The sequence below is a fragment of the Cyrtonyx montezumae genome, unplaced genomic scaffold (assembly GCF_038088225.1).
Source record: "Cyrtonyx montezumae isolate F1298 unplaced genomic scaffold, pur_monq_1.0 scaffold_3, whole genome shotgun sequence".
NCBI lineage: Eukaryota > Metazoa > Chordata > Aves > Galliformes > Odontophoridae > Cyrtonyx > Cyrtonyx montezumae.
In genome coordinates, this window is record NW_027072034.1 from 86,459,846 (window position 1) to 86,477,025 (window position 17,180).

The window sequence follows — 17,180 nt, forward strand, 5'->3', positions numbered from 1 at the left end:
GCTGTGGTGCCCAACCCAGCTCACGAGGGCTTTTCCCCAGGGCCTTAACCAAAGAAAAGAACCAGAGAAAGAGAATCCAGACTTAGGGAATACCTTTATCCCGAAGATCTTGTCTGCTCCTGCAGTGATCCACCTGAGAGTTGAAGACCCTCCTGGTCAAGCTGCCAGTGGGCCCAGGGAGCATTCCTTCTAACAGGCCCCACAGCTGAGCAGAGATTCTCCGGGCTGGTTTGCCAACTGAAGCCAAGGAATCCAACAGTGTAACCTGACAAGCCAATGAGTTATGTCAAGCAGGTATTCCTTTATTACAGTGCTGGGTACACACCAAAAGAAGCTGCAACTACATATGTAAAGGAACAGCATATACATATTCTCTACATTCCAAGGATGTGGCAGAAATTCCAAGAAATAATACCTCTGGTGGTTGTGGGATGAAGCCATTCTCACTGTAAACTTCCATCTTTTCAAGGAAGGTAGACCAAACTGGTTCCCACTGGTGTTACGTTGAGCTGAGGCATCTGTTTTTCAACAACAGGATATCTATTCTACTCTTTTATCTTCACTTGACAACAAGTTTTGTGGCTTCCACATTTTGTTCTTGATCTTACATTTATGCAAGCCTTCTGTCCTTCAGCTTATATCCACTCAAGTTATGCAAAAGGCTGTTCAGACAATATGGAAAAGTTGTTTATGGTTCACTTGGATGATCTGCACCTCTCAGGGTCTGCTGACTGCAAACAACCTCTGCCACCCAGTGACTGCGGGAATCTCACAGGTCCTTAGAAAGCTGCTAGATTTGGGACCAGTTGTGAGAGAGCTTGGAATGGAGGAGGCCACCAAAGACCCAAAACCAGGCCCAGCCCTGCACCACCTGCTCTCATCTTTTGTTATGGTTGCAAATCCATTTGCAGTCAACATAAATACATTACTTGGGAATTTTCAAAGGAAGCGTATAGAGTTGCAATCAAGCATTCAACTAAAAAATCTGACTGTGCCTCTTCTCTCGTTTCTAAGTCACATCTTATTTATGTTGTCACGTTTTGGCAGTTCACACGTTTGTGAGCAGCTCTTTTCAAGGATGAAGCACGGGAAGAGTAAAATTTCATCAAAAAACTGTGATGATCACTTTGAGAACTCACTAGGAATTGCAATCAGAGACATCAAAACAGATGACAGTGCATCACTTTCACAAAAACAAGTATGCAAATAGCCCACTAGCTCTGTGGGGTTTTTTATCAAAACAGAAAATATTAAAGACAAAAATATTTTTTGTTGCTTACATACATGAGCTATATTATGTTTTATGAGAGGTGCTCTGAAATCAGTGCCTCTTGTTTTATTGTCTTGGTGTTAGAGGTGGACGGTGGTGGTGTGGCAGGGGAGGCTGACCCTTCCCACCAGCATTCCATTCCATTCCCTTTTGTTGCTGTGCAACAGATGGCAGCAGCAGGGCAGTCAAATGAAATGGTGTCTGACACAGAAGTACATATGAAGCAAAGGTGTGGAACTGAACTCCTCTATGTGGAATAAATGGCACCCACCGATATTCACCAATGTTTGCTGAATGCTTATGGAGACAAAATAGGGAACACGAGTACAGTGAGGGAAGGGTGGTATGTTTCAACAGTGGTGACAGTGGATCACTCTCACTGGTGCAGACTGTTCTGAGCACGACCCCACAGCTCTTGTCCATTGCTGGCAAAAATGCAGAGCCAGTGGTGGTGACTATGTGGAAAAATAGTGTTCTGTACCTGAGAACTTGCACTATTAAATAATGCTATTGTGCTCTTTGAATTGGTTGTTGTGTCCATATAAATAAGTAGGAGGCATTACTTTCAGAGCAACTTTGGTGTATGCAGCCCAGGACAATTTGTATTCACTAAAGGCAACCCAGGCAAACCATGAGGTTGGACAGCCACACCCTGAGCCTGTGTAGGTACACATGAAACTATGTTAGCGTTGCATCTGGATGAAGGGTCTCATTGTCCATTGGTTTGCTTTTTCTTGGGCAGGTAGAGAACATGAGCTTCAGTAAAATGTCCCTGATGGGTGCTGTCAACAGGGCTTGGATTAGTTCAGGAAGAACTGAGCTGCATTTCCACTCTGCAACTGTCAGGTACAACAATCATATGATGTCTACAGACACCATCACAAAAGCAGGAGACTGAGAACTGTTATCCAGTGATAGATGAGCGTTTCTATACGAAGTAATTACAGTGCAATGAGCTCCATGCTTGACATCTCTTCCATGGCCAATAGATGGGGTGATTTCCACACCTACTGCCTTCAGTCCATCACAAGTCCACTGGTGCTCACAGAGGTGGTTCCCAAGGCTGAGGTTATAGAATGCTGTCATGAGGCAATATTCTGTTTGGGGTCTCCTTCATCCCCCAGCAAAAGGCCAAAACTCATGCAGGAGCAAGTCTCATGTTACTCCACTACTTTTCCATAAAAAAACTCCTGTCAAATTTCCCCAAATCACCTAGAGTAATTACCTGAGGGCAGCATTGGCTCCGCTGAGGAGACCTGAAGCTTTGCTAATCTACCAAAGCAGAGAACCCCAGGAATGAACAACCACGAGCTTTTCCTGCGCTTTCCACACCCACCAGTGCCAAAGACAGTCCATCCACTGTTTCCCTGAACTTCCCACCTTTAGTGATGTAGCTCTAAGTATATGAAGCTATTAATGTGTCTCAAAGCACTTAGAAGAGGTCATCAGCTGCTCTTCCTCTATGCACCAACAAATCACAGGCCTTGCAGACTGGCACTGGCAGCAGCAGCAGTTGATCCATCAGAATGGGAGAAGCACTAATTTGAGAGGAAGATAGGAACTCCTCTTTTGTTCCAGTTTCAGCAGTCGTCTGCACTCCCATGGACACTAAAACCTCAACACAAGACAGAAATATAGACATACACAGCCATTTTCCCATTGATTAACTGACCTTAGAATAGTCAAGTCAAAGAAAGAGGTGCTTTGACTTGCTTTGGCCTGCTAGCTATGGTAGATTTCGTACTCTGAGTCTTTGAATTATTGCTTATGTCCTGTGGGAAAAAAAAAACAAACACAAACAACCCCCCAAAAAACACATCAAAGAATAGCACAGTCAGCTTCAATATTAATCCAGGGCACGCCTGAGTCACCTTGCTGTAATTCAGCAGCACAGGTGACAACCAGTTTTTGCAAAGCTCTTGCCAGTCACACTTGCAGAAATGTTTCTGTTTCCTGCCTTGTGTCCACTAACAGCACTGTTCCTGTTGTTTGGAAATCCCTGCAAGACAGAAGAGCTGGTGTCCCTCAGGAAGAAAAGTTCAGCTAGACAAGATGACCCAGGACATCTCCATTGCTTACGGAGCAGAGATTCTGTTGCTCAAGAGTCGACACTGGGAATACATAGAAAACATTCATTTAGCGCAGGACATTAAAACAATTTTGAATTGCTCTGTGGTTTACCTCTCCCTGATAACATTTTCACTGTGACATCGTTCAGACTGCACAGATAACATCATTTATATATAACATACAAACCTATTAAATCAGGCATCCCATCCATGCCATAAGCCTCTGTAAATATCTGCACACCACAAAGGCGGTTAAATGCTTAGGTGAGGAATCATCCCTTCTTAAGAGGACCAAATGGCATTTGTTCCACCAGAACAGGGGAAGGTAAGATTCCAATAATACCCTTCCATCATCTGGAGGCAGGAGTCTTCTTGGCTGTCAAAAATAAGAAGAAAATTATCCTCTCTTACTCTGCATATTCAAGTCCAGGTTTTCTCAGGGTGAAAATGCCCTTTTCTTTCACTGTAACAAATACTGTACTACCATAGTTCATAGTTCTTTTCTTCCATGTCCTGCATCCTGTCTCAACTGGGTCATTCTAACATCTCCTCTTAGGCTTCAGGCTTCGATTGTTGTTTCAGGTCAAGACTACAGGATCAGAAACTTTCAGCTTGAAGGCTGCCTTCATCAGCTAGACCAGCACACATTAGAACATGATCTGCTGTGGTGGATCTATCTCAGTGCTTTCCAGCTCAGCCTGCCCGTCCCACATTTTGCTGCAACCTGCAATTGCATGAGTCCCTACAAGATTCAGGATGGTTGGCTTCAAGTCAGGACCCAAAGGAAGGATGGACTGGATCCAACCTGCACTAAAAGTGCCAACAAACTTTAGCCAGCTCACACAAACTTTTGAGGTGGGTAAAAGAGGTGAGAATTGCTTCAGCCCAACAGCAAAGGCCAGCAGAAACACACACCTGGAGGCTGTGCATGCCTTCAGCTTTTCAGTATGTTATGGGGAAGGGAATGAAGGGCACAAAGACTCCTCCTTGGCAGAAAGCCTGACTATTTCACCTTCTCCCTGAACATGGGGTAGCATAGACCTACAGGGGCACCCACACTATCGCTTCCCTGCCTCTGTTGTGGTATATGGAAACCCTGCCATAATAACCCTGCCCTTCCTCCCATCAGCAGCTGCTCCTACACTGATCTTCATTCATACTGAGATATCACCCACTTCTGCCACAAGCTGATTTGAAAAACAGAGAAAGGAAATGTGGGATTAGCACAAATGCAGAAGCCCAAGGCTGTTTCACCACCACAGACAGCAGCAGTGGTGAGCTGCAACTACAACCTTTGTCAGAATTAAAACAGGCACCCAAAATTAAATGAGACCTCTGAACTGAAGTAATTGCCGTGATGATTGTCATGAAATAGATGGTGAAATCACTCAGTTATAGGAGGTTACCTCCAAATTCTCTTGCTTTTGGGAAATTATGGACTTGGAATTGATGGGTAAGCTTGGAAGCAGGACCCCAAAAAGAAAAGTCCTTCAACTCCTTGCAAGTCATAAAGTGATGGGATGATTTCCCATGCATGCAGAAAGCCTGACCTGCTCTGCCACAGGAAAGCTGTGTTGCCCATTCAGAAGTGCATGGGGCACAGGCATGGAGCAGTTACATACCAACAGGCAAGATATAAACATTCCTGGAACACTTCTTTCCCCCCCATCAGAAGGGAAATCCCTTCCTCCCTGTCACACCATGTCCATTACTGCTCCACAGGACTGCACTGACACAGTCAGCACAGAAATGATGCAAACAGTTTTTTGTCATCATGGTGGTTTTCAACAGATCCAACGAATGAGACATCAGTTTGCTGTGCAGGCTCCTGAGTGACACCTCAATTTCCAATCCATTTTTTCCTAGGGGCAAATAGAGTAAAATATTTCAACAAAATTTCATTCAGAGATTGCATTTCACTATTCTTTCACATGAAGGAGAATGACAAAGCAGTTGATAGGTGTGTCAGCATCACCACTTCAGTTGCTAAAGGAATGGAAAGACAGACATATCAAACATCAGTACATTATCCTAGTACAATGAAACCTCTTTAAATATTTTTTAAATCATTTAAAATAGGCAGTTGTCACTCTTAAAGGAAAATCCTAGGCCTGAAGTTCTTACAGGTATAAAATAAAGCCACAGCTAGTGCCACGAGGGCCAGCTCTTCAGCACACATTACCTGAGAAGCGCTCTGCAACTCATGCAGACAGAGCAGTGCAGGGAAAATTGTTGCATTTCTTCTTCTTCTGGACCTGAAATTAATTTTCCTACCTGCTGCAGAAATTCTAAGTCACAGCTTGAAACAGTAATTGAGCAACTGGTAGGAAGACAGGGCCAATCCAGGGGAGCTCAGGTGCATGCAATGAAGGGATGGAACCAGGATCCATAGCTTCCCAGACCTCACTTAAGGGTCAGCAGCAGAGGCAAGGGTATCTCATTGGAGATCCCCTCCATTCCTGAGGCCTTCTGAAGGTAAGCAGCTTCTGTCCTTTATTTCTGTGCCCGTGACTGTTGCGTATGAGCAAATCCTCATTTGCTGCAGCCTGATACCTTGCTCCTCTGCTGTCACTGCTGTGCTTTCCATCGTGTCATACTACCTAAAGAAGGGAAAAAAAGCCTGACCAAGTGGACACAATTGTTACTATGTCCACCAAATAACAAAGGCCTGAAGGTGTTAAAAAAATAAATAAATTAGCAGGTGACAGGCCTTCAGCTCCAATTTCTCTGCATAAACACCATACCCTAAAATGACAGGTTACTTGTCACACAAGACATGCTCCTCCATGTGGCCAGAAGAACTATGCCTGCAGCCAGTCCCTTACCCCTCAAAGTAGTAATGATCAACCACAACCCAGCTGCAGACTATCGTCTTCAGGTCTGGCCGAACACCACACTGTCCTGTCAAACTGCCTGCGTAGTTGACCTCAAATATATGCATGTGACTTTCATATCAAGATACAAGTTTCTGGAAAGAAATGAGGGTGTGGGTAATGGTTGAGACCCAGGAATAATTTCTCTGTCTCCCATGCCTGACATGCAGAAGAGGCTAATGGACGTGCTACAGCCAAAGAACTATCCACTCCTACACTGCCAAGTCGACTCATGGACTCATGGGCAGCTGCAACGAGGAAATCACTACATGTTGAAAGAGACTTCACATCCCTTGGAAGAACGTTGAAGGGGTCAGGAGTACAGGTAGCATTCTCCATTCTCACAGTTGGAGACTTAAGAGACCTGGGCAGATGAAGGAGAACAGAGCAGTAAAGGAGCAGCTAGGTGGAAAGTGCCGCACTCAGAGCTTTGGGGGAGTCCAGTCACCCTGGGAAATCAACATAGCTGGCTGCAAGCAATCCAAGAGACACCTGGAGTGCACTGAGAATAACTTAGTGCTCCAGGCATTAGGCAAACCAGCCAGAAGTGAAGCGTTACAGGACATGGTGCTCACCAGTCGTTAAGACTGGAGGCAGTCTGAGCTAGTGACCATGCCCTCCCTGAGTTTGTGATCTCAAGGGACATGGGCCTGTCAAAAAGCGAAGTCAGGACCCTGAACTTCAGGAGAGTCAGCTGCAGGCTGTTCAAGGAATTATTGGATGAGACCTGGAAAACTGCTTTTAGGGACAAAGGGATGGAACAGAGCTTTTTCAGAACAACTTCCCCAGAGCTTAAGAGCTCTCCATTTCCTACTACAGGAAAATAAGCAGAGGAGGCAGGAAACTAGCATGGCTGAACCTGCTGAACACAGGGAGCAATAAGAAGGAAAGGCAGAAATAGTAGAAACGAACATATGGCCTGGCTGATCTGGTGGCCTTCTAAAATGGAGTGACAGCAACAGCAGGGAAAGGAAGAGCAACTGACATCAGCTACCCAGACTTCTGTGGAGCCTTTGATTCAGTCTGAAAACACAGGTAGAAGTGGCTGAGTTCTTGCAGCACAAAGCTTGGGGCTGTAGGAGTTAAGGTTGCCTCTAAGCTGGTGCTTTAAAACAACATGAGTTATGGGACATGGGACATGAAAAGCAAGGTTAAATGCAAAACATCAGCACTTCATGTAGAGCACGTTACACAGCTGTAGGCACACCAGGGAAGACACCACATGAGAGGTAACAGTCAGGTCAGGAAGGAAAAACCTATATGAACACAGGGACAAGCTACTCTCTTCTTCCACAGTGATAACTTCCCTCAAGTGTGCTACTAAAGGTGCTGCTGCTTCCAGCTGTTGGTCACTTCCATCTGCTGGACACTGTGCCAACAGGTCATTCTGCTTTGGGCAGAGCCTGCTGGGTTAACTCCAAACCACTGACTGTCACAGGCCACAAGCTACGTCAGCTGGTTTGTCTGGAAGGGCTCAAAGGCTAGGCACAGGATCCATTCTGCTGGTAGTTCTCTCAAGGCAAGAGCCTCCACTCTCAGAGGAACATCAAAGAGCTGGAAGGCTGAAAAAGCCTCCAATCCCCATGGATGAGACTGTCTGCAAAGACAACAGCTGTCTGCTCTTCAGCAGGGTGATGCTCATCCAACTTTCCTTACACTCAGAACTTTCATAAATTTGTGCAGCCCTTGGTATTGCATTTCCAGTCAAAGTTCACATACATCTAAACCATTTCTTTTAGGTTAGTATTTGGATCCCCAGATAGGACTGGAGCACAAGAAGTCAACACAACAGGAATAACACAACATGCAACTGGAAAAACATGTCTCAAAGCCACGAACAGCCAGCTCTCTGACCATGGGCACAACTTACCAATAGCCAGGCCTTGCAAACTTTGCTGCTGTAAGCATGCAGGAGGGAGCTACATCAGACCACAAGTGTCCACTTCAACTGCAACTCCATGTAGAGAAGAACACCAATTAACACCTGTGAATTAATTCATTCACAAACTGCACAATGAGTTTGTTCTTCATAAAAAAAAAAAAAAAAAAGACTCCAAATAAAAAATGCTAACAGGAGGACTTAGTACCAACTGAAGAGATTCCTGTTCCTACACCTCATCCCTTACCCCAACTCCTGGAAGATGCCCACAGACTTCACTGTCTCAAATCCTTCCACAGTACTCCATTAAAAAAAATAATAAAACCAACAAAAAAAACAACCAAACAAAAAAATACCTGTTTCATGTGCTCAAACTGACTGAGCAGTGTTATCACAATCACTGAAAACACATGGAAGCATTCAAACCCTGAGGATTTTTCTCCCCTTCACTATTAGGTTCTTCTTAGCACACAGGTCTTGTTGCTCCTATGAAACAGTGACCAGCAGCACAAAACAGCTGTTGAGGACTCTGAAAACAGCCTGATCCACAAAACACATCTGAACTTCATAAGCACACATCAGTCTCCTTCTTGGCTGTTGATAGTTTTCAGGTATTTTATGAGCTAGCTGAGAAGAAAGGTCTTTTGTGTGGGTTTGATTATAGGCATGGGATTTCTCAAAAGCTTTCCCTGCTGGCCTTGCTCTGTTCCCTCCTAAGCACACAGAGCCTAACAGTCCACTTTCGTGGTCAATGATCAGAAGCCAGTCTCAAAAGCTTCTAATAACTCCCGCCTCAAAACCAGCATCTCTGTGGCCATCCTTTTCATGCAAGTCCCAGAAATAAATCTACAGCATAATTCTGCTGAACTACTATAATATCAGAAGTGTTCTGGATGGTAGAAAGACACTGCAAATAATTCATCAGATGTATTCTGGCACACCTCCCATGAAAAAAAAAGAGGTATTCAAACATCTGTATTTCTGTAGTAGATCTGTAGATGATAAGAGAGGCTCTTAAAAAAAATCTTTCAATAGAGAGAAGTGTTTATAGCCACTTTTCCTTACAACATGTTAACCATCTTTCAAAGCCCATCTGCCAGAGTACAGGGGCACAACACGTACATTAAGGAGCGTGCACATCCCCACCTGTATTACTGGAGCCCCCAACTCACCTTCAGACGAAAGCAAAGCCCATTAGATTCAACCAGGCCTGGTCCAAACCCCAGTCCCACCAGGCATACACTGGTACACAGACTGCTCCCCAAAGCCTGGTTGGACATCAGCACACCATAAGTTCACCAGATCAAATTCAAAGCTGGCACCAAGCTTCCCCCAGAAGCTCTTTGCAGACAGCTCAGTCAACATGTTTAATTCCCTCCTCACCTAAATCCGAAAGTATGTCCCAATATCTGCCAGCAGGTGTTACCTTTGACCTTGTCACTGGACAATGCTAAAGAAGCAGCAAGTTTGCGTCTCAGGACCTCATTCACCTCATTCAACACATTTGAGTGTTAACACTCAAATGCATTTCCTCCTCAAAAGAAAACGTTTGCAGATTAGAGGAATAGAAGGCTGAATTCAGGACACCCACAGTTCACATGGAAGCTATGTTCAAGACTGAGAGAGGTCTGTGCCAAGGCATGCATCTGCAAGCCACAAGAGAAATATCACCTTGCAGCCTTTCTCCTTCAAAACAAAAGGCAACACCGTAGAAAGACGGAGCATGCTTTATAAGCGCAAAATCTATGCTATGCATACTTATTTCTTTTAGATGCATGGAATTTTACTGACAGGTCTTGGGCTTGTTAGCTTGTAGAAGAAACAATGTTATGTGCAGTTTTCAGAAAGAACTTCTCTTATGGTTCCTTGATAATTTTAATCCTAATACAAGAAGGTGTGTTGCAAGAAAGAGCCCTGCCAATGCCAGTAAGTTACTACTCAGCTCTGCAAGACAGACCCCACTGTGGAATAAATGAGGGGAGTTCAGAATCCTCTCTTGCCAGCTTGATGCCTAATCCCCAGCCCAAAAGCGTTGCCATTGTCCCCAGGTACAAAGAACATGCCATAACCCACACCCAACCCACCTCGGGATCATAGAATCACCGAGGTTGCAGAAGACCTCTGAGATGATCCAGTCCAACCGTCCACCCGCCTCCGGTATTTCCCACTAAGCCACGCCCCTCAGAACAACACCTAAAGACGTGATTCCTTGAGCATCTCCGGGACAGTGATTCCACCCCCTGCCCTTACCCAAACCGGTAACTTCTCGACCTTGAAATCAAAGGCAGAAGGGAATCCCTTAACCGTAACCCAGAAGGGGAAGTGTAGACAAAGGAAACAGCAGATACTGCTGCTGCTCCTTCAAACCAGCTGCAAATTACCCGGGAAAGTTCAAAGAAGCAACCGAGCAAACAAAGACAGAATCGTTTACCCCTTTCCAAGGACCAGCGCCCACAAAACACTACAAAAGAACTCATCTCCAAGCAGAAACCCTTCCCTCGGTGCAGGCAGCCCCATTTCAGATGAGGTTAGGGACGGGTGGACCCAGGCTCCACCCCTTTGTCACACAGCTCAACTGCTTCCACCGGTGCTCCTCAGCAGAACGAGGTTTAGTCAAGAGAAGATGCAGCACCTCTGATTATTTGATGACTTTGCAGACAGTATGCAAAGGCAGAGCACCCACCCACAGCTCGCAAAGCATCTTGCAGGTCTGTTGACGTCTCTCAGATTGCAGGCGGCCTGTTACTGCTGTGCCCCGGGATACCTCACAAGCTCGGAGGAAGAGCCCCTGATAGAAAGTTACTGATACACTCTGAAGCACAAAGGACCGTTTCCCAATAACAAGCTCGGCACACGCCGCACGGATTTTGTCCCATTCCCACAGCACTCTCAGCTAAATCAGGGCTGTCCCATGGAGATCAGTCACTTGCATTGCTGCCTGTCCAATTGGCCTACCGTGGCTGCTACCGCTTTCAAGAAGTGGCAACGAATGCTCGCAGCTTAAGTTCTTAGGCTTGGGCTGGCTAAACGTGATTTTGTGTGTGACAGTTAGAAATCCCTGGGATGGAATATCCTTTCTGGGTGGGGAAACCATCCCTGGGGCGAGAACACATTGTAGGGACAGCAAATCCCCTCTGGGATGCGAGACCCTCGGGCAGGAAGAGCACTGGGCTGCAATATGCCCACCGGGATGGCAACTGATCATTGGGATGGGAAAAGATTGGGATGGGACAGCAATCTGGGTAGAGGCGGGAAAGGGGCTGATCCCAGCAGTCCCCACTGTAACGGAACCCCAGTGGGAGGGGCCTCCCTAACTGCCACTCTCGAGCTGCCATGGCAGGTAAAGCAGCCGGCACCCCCTGCTCCGGGGGCTGCGGTGCTCCTGGAGGCCTCAGCACCCCAGATCTCAGCGCAGAGCCCCTTCTGGCATTTCCCCACTGAGAGAATCCCTCGAGGAGCGCTGACGGTGCCTCTGACACCCGACGCCGTTTTTGCTGGAGCGACTGCGCCGCCACCGGACCCCGCCTGGAAGCAGCCCAGCGTCCGCGGACCGATGCCGGTACCACCCCAATCCCAATCCCCATCCCAATCCCCATCCCAATCCCCATCCCAAGCCCCATCCCAAGCCCAATCCTAATCCCAATCCCCATCCCAAGCCCCATCCCAGTCCCAATCCCAATCCCTCCCTGTCCCCACTCCCACCTTCCCGGTGCCCCACGCCTCCGTCCGGCCCATGTCGCCGGGCATCCATCAGCCACCTGGAGGGCTGCACCAAGATGTGGCTCGTCCCTGTGTCCCTATCCCTGTCTGCTGCTGGGGACATCCCCTTGTGGCAGGGACGCTGCCGCCCCAGCAGCCGACGGGGCTGTGGCCCGGGGCCGCGCTCCGCGCAGAGCCCTGCAGCCCGCATTTCTTTTCTTTTCTGAAAGAGTGGTCAGGCACTGGAATGGCCTGCCTAGGGAGGTGGTTGAGGCACCATCCCTAGCGCTGTTCAAGAAGCGTTTAGATGAGGTGCTAAAGGACTTAATTTAGTAGTTGGGTAGAGATAGTGATAGGAGGATGGTTGGACTAGATGATCTTATAGGTCCTTTCCAACCTTATGAACTTATGAACTTATGGTTGGGCTGTGAAACACTTGGACTGTAAACATGTTAAACAGTGACAATGTTGGGGGGTGGAAGGGGAACGGGGGGAGGCAGCAGGAATTTCTGGGGGGTGGGAAATGGTTGGCATCCAAAATTATTTGACTGTGTAAGTGTTGGCATGAGAAAGAGGGGAGGACGCTAGAATTTGGTGGGGTGGGATAAGACTGGGGTGGGATGTTCTTGTACTCTGAAATTGTCATGCTCTGAAATTACTGGAATCTGGGAGAGGGAATTATATGGCTATGAATTTGGGAGGCCTGGAAGTGCTGGGGGTGGGAATTTGGGGAAAAAAGAAAGTTTTGTTGGGTGGGATATGGGCGATGGGAAACTGATTGGGGGGTGGGAATTTGGGGTGGGACATTCTTGTACGCTGAAAATGTCATGCTCTGAAAAAACTGGAATCTGGGAGAGGGAATTATATGGCTGTGAATTAGGGGGGCTGGATGTGTTGGGGGTGGGAGTTTGGGGATAACGTGTTTTGTTGGGTGGGAACCAGGAGATGGGAAATATATTGGGATGGGACTTTGCGGTGGGACGTTCTTGTACTCTGAAAATGTCATGCTCTGAAATTACTGGAATCTGGGTGAGGGAATTATATGGCTGTGAATTTGGGTGGGCTGGAGATGCTGGGCATGGGAGTTTGGGGCAAAAAGGATGTTTTGGTGGGTGGGAGACGGGGGTTGGGAAATTGATTGAGGGGTGGGAATTTGGGGTGGGAAGATAAACGATTGTTAGAGTGGGAAGTTGTTGGGAATATTGTCCTTTGTCTTTTTCACCGCTTTCTGTGTTAAGTTATTAAACATTTTGCCTTCACTTTGCTATACGTCTGTCTGCAGTCATTCATGCAGCACCTATGCCCCCTCCCCCGAGACCCCCACGCCCACTGCAGGGGCAGGACGGGGAGGCATAAAGGGCAGTGTCCCAGGGCTGCCACCAGCAGCCCCATCCCTCCCCTCTAAAATCTCATCCCCACCTCAGTCAGCACTGGGTGGGAAGGCAGGGATGGAATGGGGAAAGGTTGGGGTGAGAATTTAGGGCAATCTGGGGCCACTCAGCCTGCAGAAGATGGGGCTTAGGGGGATCCCGGCTATGGCCATGGGTCCCTGCAGGGTGGTGCAGAGAGGACAGAGCCAGGCTGCATCCAGCGATGCCCAGCAGCAGGATCACAGGCTGAAGCTTGGCTTGGTTGCACGCAGGCCGAGGTGTGGAGAAAGCCCCGTTTTGTGGGCTTATTTGGTTCCTGGATGTCCACCCTGTCCTGCTTCATCCCAAGCCAAAAAGGGGCTGGGGGGTTTATACGTTCCGGTTGTGGTTTAACCTGGAAGATGGCTAAGCATGATGTCATATGGTACAGAACATCCCTTTGGCCAGTTTAAGCCAGCAGTCCTGATTCTTCCCCCTCCCAGCTCCTGGGACCCTTTGGAAAGGACGGCCTTGGCTCTGTACAACGTGCTTAGCAGGAACTGTAACCATCAGTGTATTATCAAGACCGCTTTTCTCCTAGAACCAAAACATCGCATCCAGTGAGGCCACACCTGGAGTACTGCATCCAGTGCAGGGCCTCCCAGTAGAAGAGAGCGACATACTGCAAAGAGCCTAGAAAAGGGTCTCAAATATGACTGATATGCCTCTCATATGAGGAAAGGCTGAGACAAGTGGGACTGCTTAGCCGTGAGTACAGAAGGTTTAGAGACCTTACCAGTGTGCACAAGCACCTGAAAGGAGATGGGCTCCTTTCAGTGTTGCTGACATGAGAAGAGGCGTTCTGGTTCACGCCCATTGCAAGAGACTTTGTCTGAACATCTGGACACAATTGCGCTGGTGACTGAGTGCTGACAGAGGTTGCCCGCAGAGGCTGAGGAGTCCTCATCCTTAGAAATAAAAAGAAGCAGTCTGAACGTGGTCCTGGGAACCCTCTTCAAAACAGCCCTGCTTCAGAAAGGGGTTGCGCCAGATGACCTCCAGAGGTCCCCTGCTAACCTTAACCATCCTCTGCTTCTGTGTAAAGATTCTCTTCATCCCAAATTCAATCTCCTGCCACAAGCTGACCCACAAGACAGAGAGAAGAAACAGGGGATTAACGCAAACGTGCAAGCCCAAGGCCGTGTCAATAGCACGGACTGCAGCAGTGGGAAGAAAGCTGCAACTACAACCTTTGTCAGAATTCAAACAGGCACGGAAAATTAAATGAGACCTCTGAACTGAAGGCCCAGCCAGCCCTCCCTTTTCCTTACCAACCTGAATTAAAAGAGATCTGGGAAAGGGATGGACCCTTGCTCCACCCCTCCCTGTCACAAATGTACACTGCATGCACCTGAGCTCCCCTGGGTTGGCCCTGCCTTCCCACCACGTGCTCAATCACTGTTTCAGGCCACCATCTATCATTTCCAGGACAGCATCCCTTAGCCCTTGTGCAATCCTTAACCCTTTACATTAACCCAAGAGGCTAATCCTTAACACTAACCCCATTGCTTACTTCATTCCTAGCCATAGGCCAGTGTCCCAGAAGTGTTGCTGTGCTTGCAGAGCAGGGCCTGTCGCTTGGCCTGTGCCTGTGTCCCTGTGGTTTGCCTCTCGTCCTTGCCCCGCATCCCACCTATGACCCCTGCACGTCATCCACAATTGTTCTCCATATCGACTCCATCTTCCTTTTGTGTCCCATGGATTTCCCCTCCACATCCTCTCCATAACCCCTCTGTGTCCAGTCTGTTTCTGTAGGCTAGAAATGGCTTGCATGGTTGTGTTGCTGCAGCACTCAGTCCCACCCGAAAAGAAACAAACAAAAAAAAAAAGAACAAAGAAAACAATAATAATAATAATAAAAAAACCTCCTGCCGTGCAGAATATTTTTTCCCTTACCAACCTTAATTAAATGATGTTTATGAAATGAGATTTAAAACGTTTATGTACTTTTTTGGAGGTCTAGAGTTTCTCTCTCTTGGCTCAGAGTCTCTCCTGGAAACTCTCCCTTTCTGTCTGGACACTCTCGTTTTCAGAGACTCTATGCCTCTCTAGGGTAGTATTGAATATGGCCTGATAAGCATCCAGATCTGTCTGAGTCACGACATTCCTGTCTTAAGTATCTGCTGAAGTTCTCAGGATCTTGCAGGTGTTCTGGTGAAAAATTCCATGACACTGATGATGTTCATTTCTCTAACGCCTCTCCCAAGTCCCTCCAAACTCCCTGCCAGTCAGTATTCTCTTGCTCTGGGGAAGGCTTTCTCAAAATATCACTGAGATTCCTATGAGGAGTACATTCAGGGAGATTAACACCATGGTCATTATCATCTCTGAATGGGCATTCAAAAATGCGTGAAGGATACAAAGGAGAGTCTGGAGACTACTTAAAAATCACAAGTTCTGTAAAATTAGCAACTCCCTCTGGAACTGTATGCCATATTTTATACAAAAACCAGGTAGGTATTTCCATCAGTACTTTAATTTATCATTTATTCATATAGCTCCATAGATCTGACTAGCAAATTAAGTCCCAGTATCTAATTATCTTAATTAAGTCCCAGATAACTAACGACAGGATGAGAGTCAATGGCCACAAGTTGCGCCAGGGAAGATTTAGATTGGATATGAGGAAAAACTTTTCCTCTGAAAGAAGGGTCAGACGCTGGAATGGCCTGCCTAGGGAAGTGGTAGAATCACTGTCCCTAGAGCTGTTCAAGAAGCGTTTAGATGAGGTGCTAAGGGATATGATTTAGTGGCTTAATGGGTAGGGATGGTGATAGGAGGATGGCTGGGCTAGATGATCCTGTAGGTCCTTTCCAAACTGATGTTTCTATTTTTCGATGTTCTGAGTATTAAAAGAGTAAAAACAGTGGAATGCAGTCCCTTTAAGAGAAGTTTTAAAAGATTAGGCATTTTTTTCTCTTTACTAAAACAAGCTGATAGCACACAAAAAATTATAAATATCTCAGAAAAAATTGGCAGTACACCTGGACTTCAAGGCTATGTTTTCAGCACAGCAGTAGAGATCAACTTTCTAATAAAGCTCTTGAAGAGCAGAGAGAGATTCACTCTAGAAATATGATTCTACTCAGCCAAGGCGGCTTTATTCTCGCATTCTCCACCAAATATGTCATTGGTTTACAGGCTGATTCAGCCTGGTCCTGAGATGACTGGGGCAGGGGGACCCATGGACCCACACACCAGGAAAGGGGAAGGGGAAAAGGGAGAAAGGAATAGGGAGGTGGGCCTAAAAACAAAGCAGTGGCAACCATCTGAGGAGGAAAGCTGATTTACTCAATAATATACTGGACTTCTGCTAGCGCTGCCATTGAACTCAGCAAGCCTCCAGATTGCATGATGTTTGCTAAGTTTTTAGCACTGAAAGATAAAACATTTTATGGGAATTGCTGAGTCACAGCCTGAATCACTGATTGAGCACCTGGAGAGAAGACCTGGTCATCCCTGAAAGCACAGGTGAAGGCAAGGCTCAACCCCTTTTAGACCTGACCTAAGGGCTGACTGGCCTTGGGGAAGCAAAGGCTGTTAGGTGCACGCAAAGCAAAGGGAAGCGTGCGCACACTTCCAAAGCAAACACATGTAGGTGCTTGTGATGCAAAGGCAGGTAGTCATGTGCTCCCTACACAATTGCAGATAGGTGCACGTGAAAAGAAAAGCAGATGTTTGAGAGGCAAAGGCAGGCGTGTCACGGTGTCATCCGTGACAGGGACACGAGGGAAACAAAGAAGGGAGAGAGGGAGAAAAGAAAAAAAACTCACTTTCCTAAATCTAATAAAATCGAACAATTGGGAGAGACTAAGTTTCCAAACCAAATCTGAGAGCTCACATTAGGGAAAAAACTGCACGCGCTGAATCTCCACAGCAGCAGAGAGCGGCAGAGGCTGGCGTCCGCTCCGGAGCTCCGCCCCTCTTCTGCTTCCCGCCAGAACATTCACTCTTTAGCTCCCAGCATGATGTGGAATACCG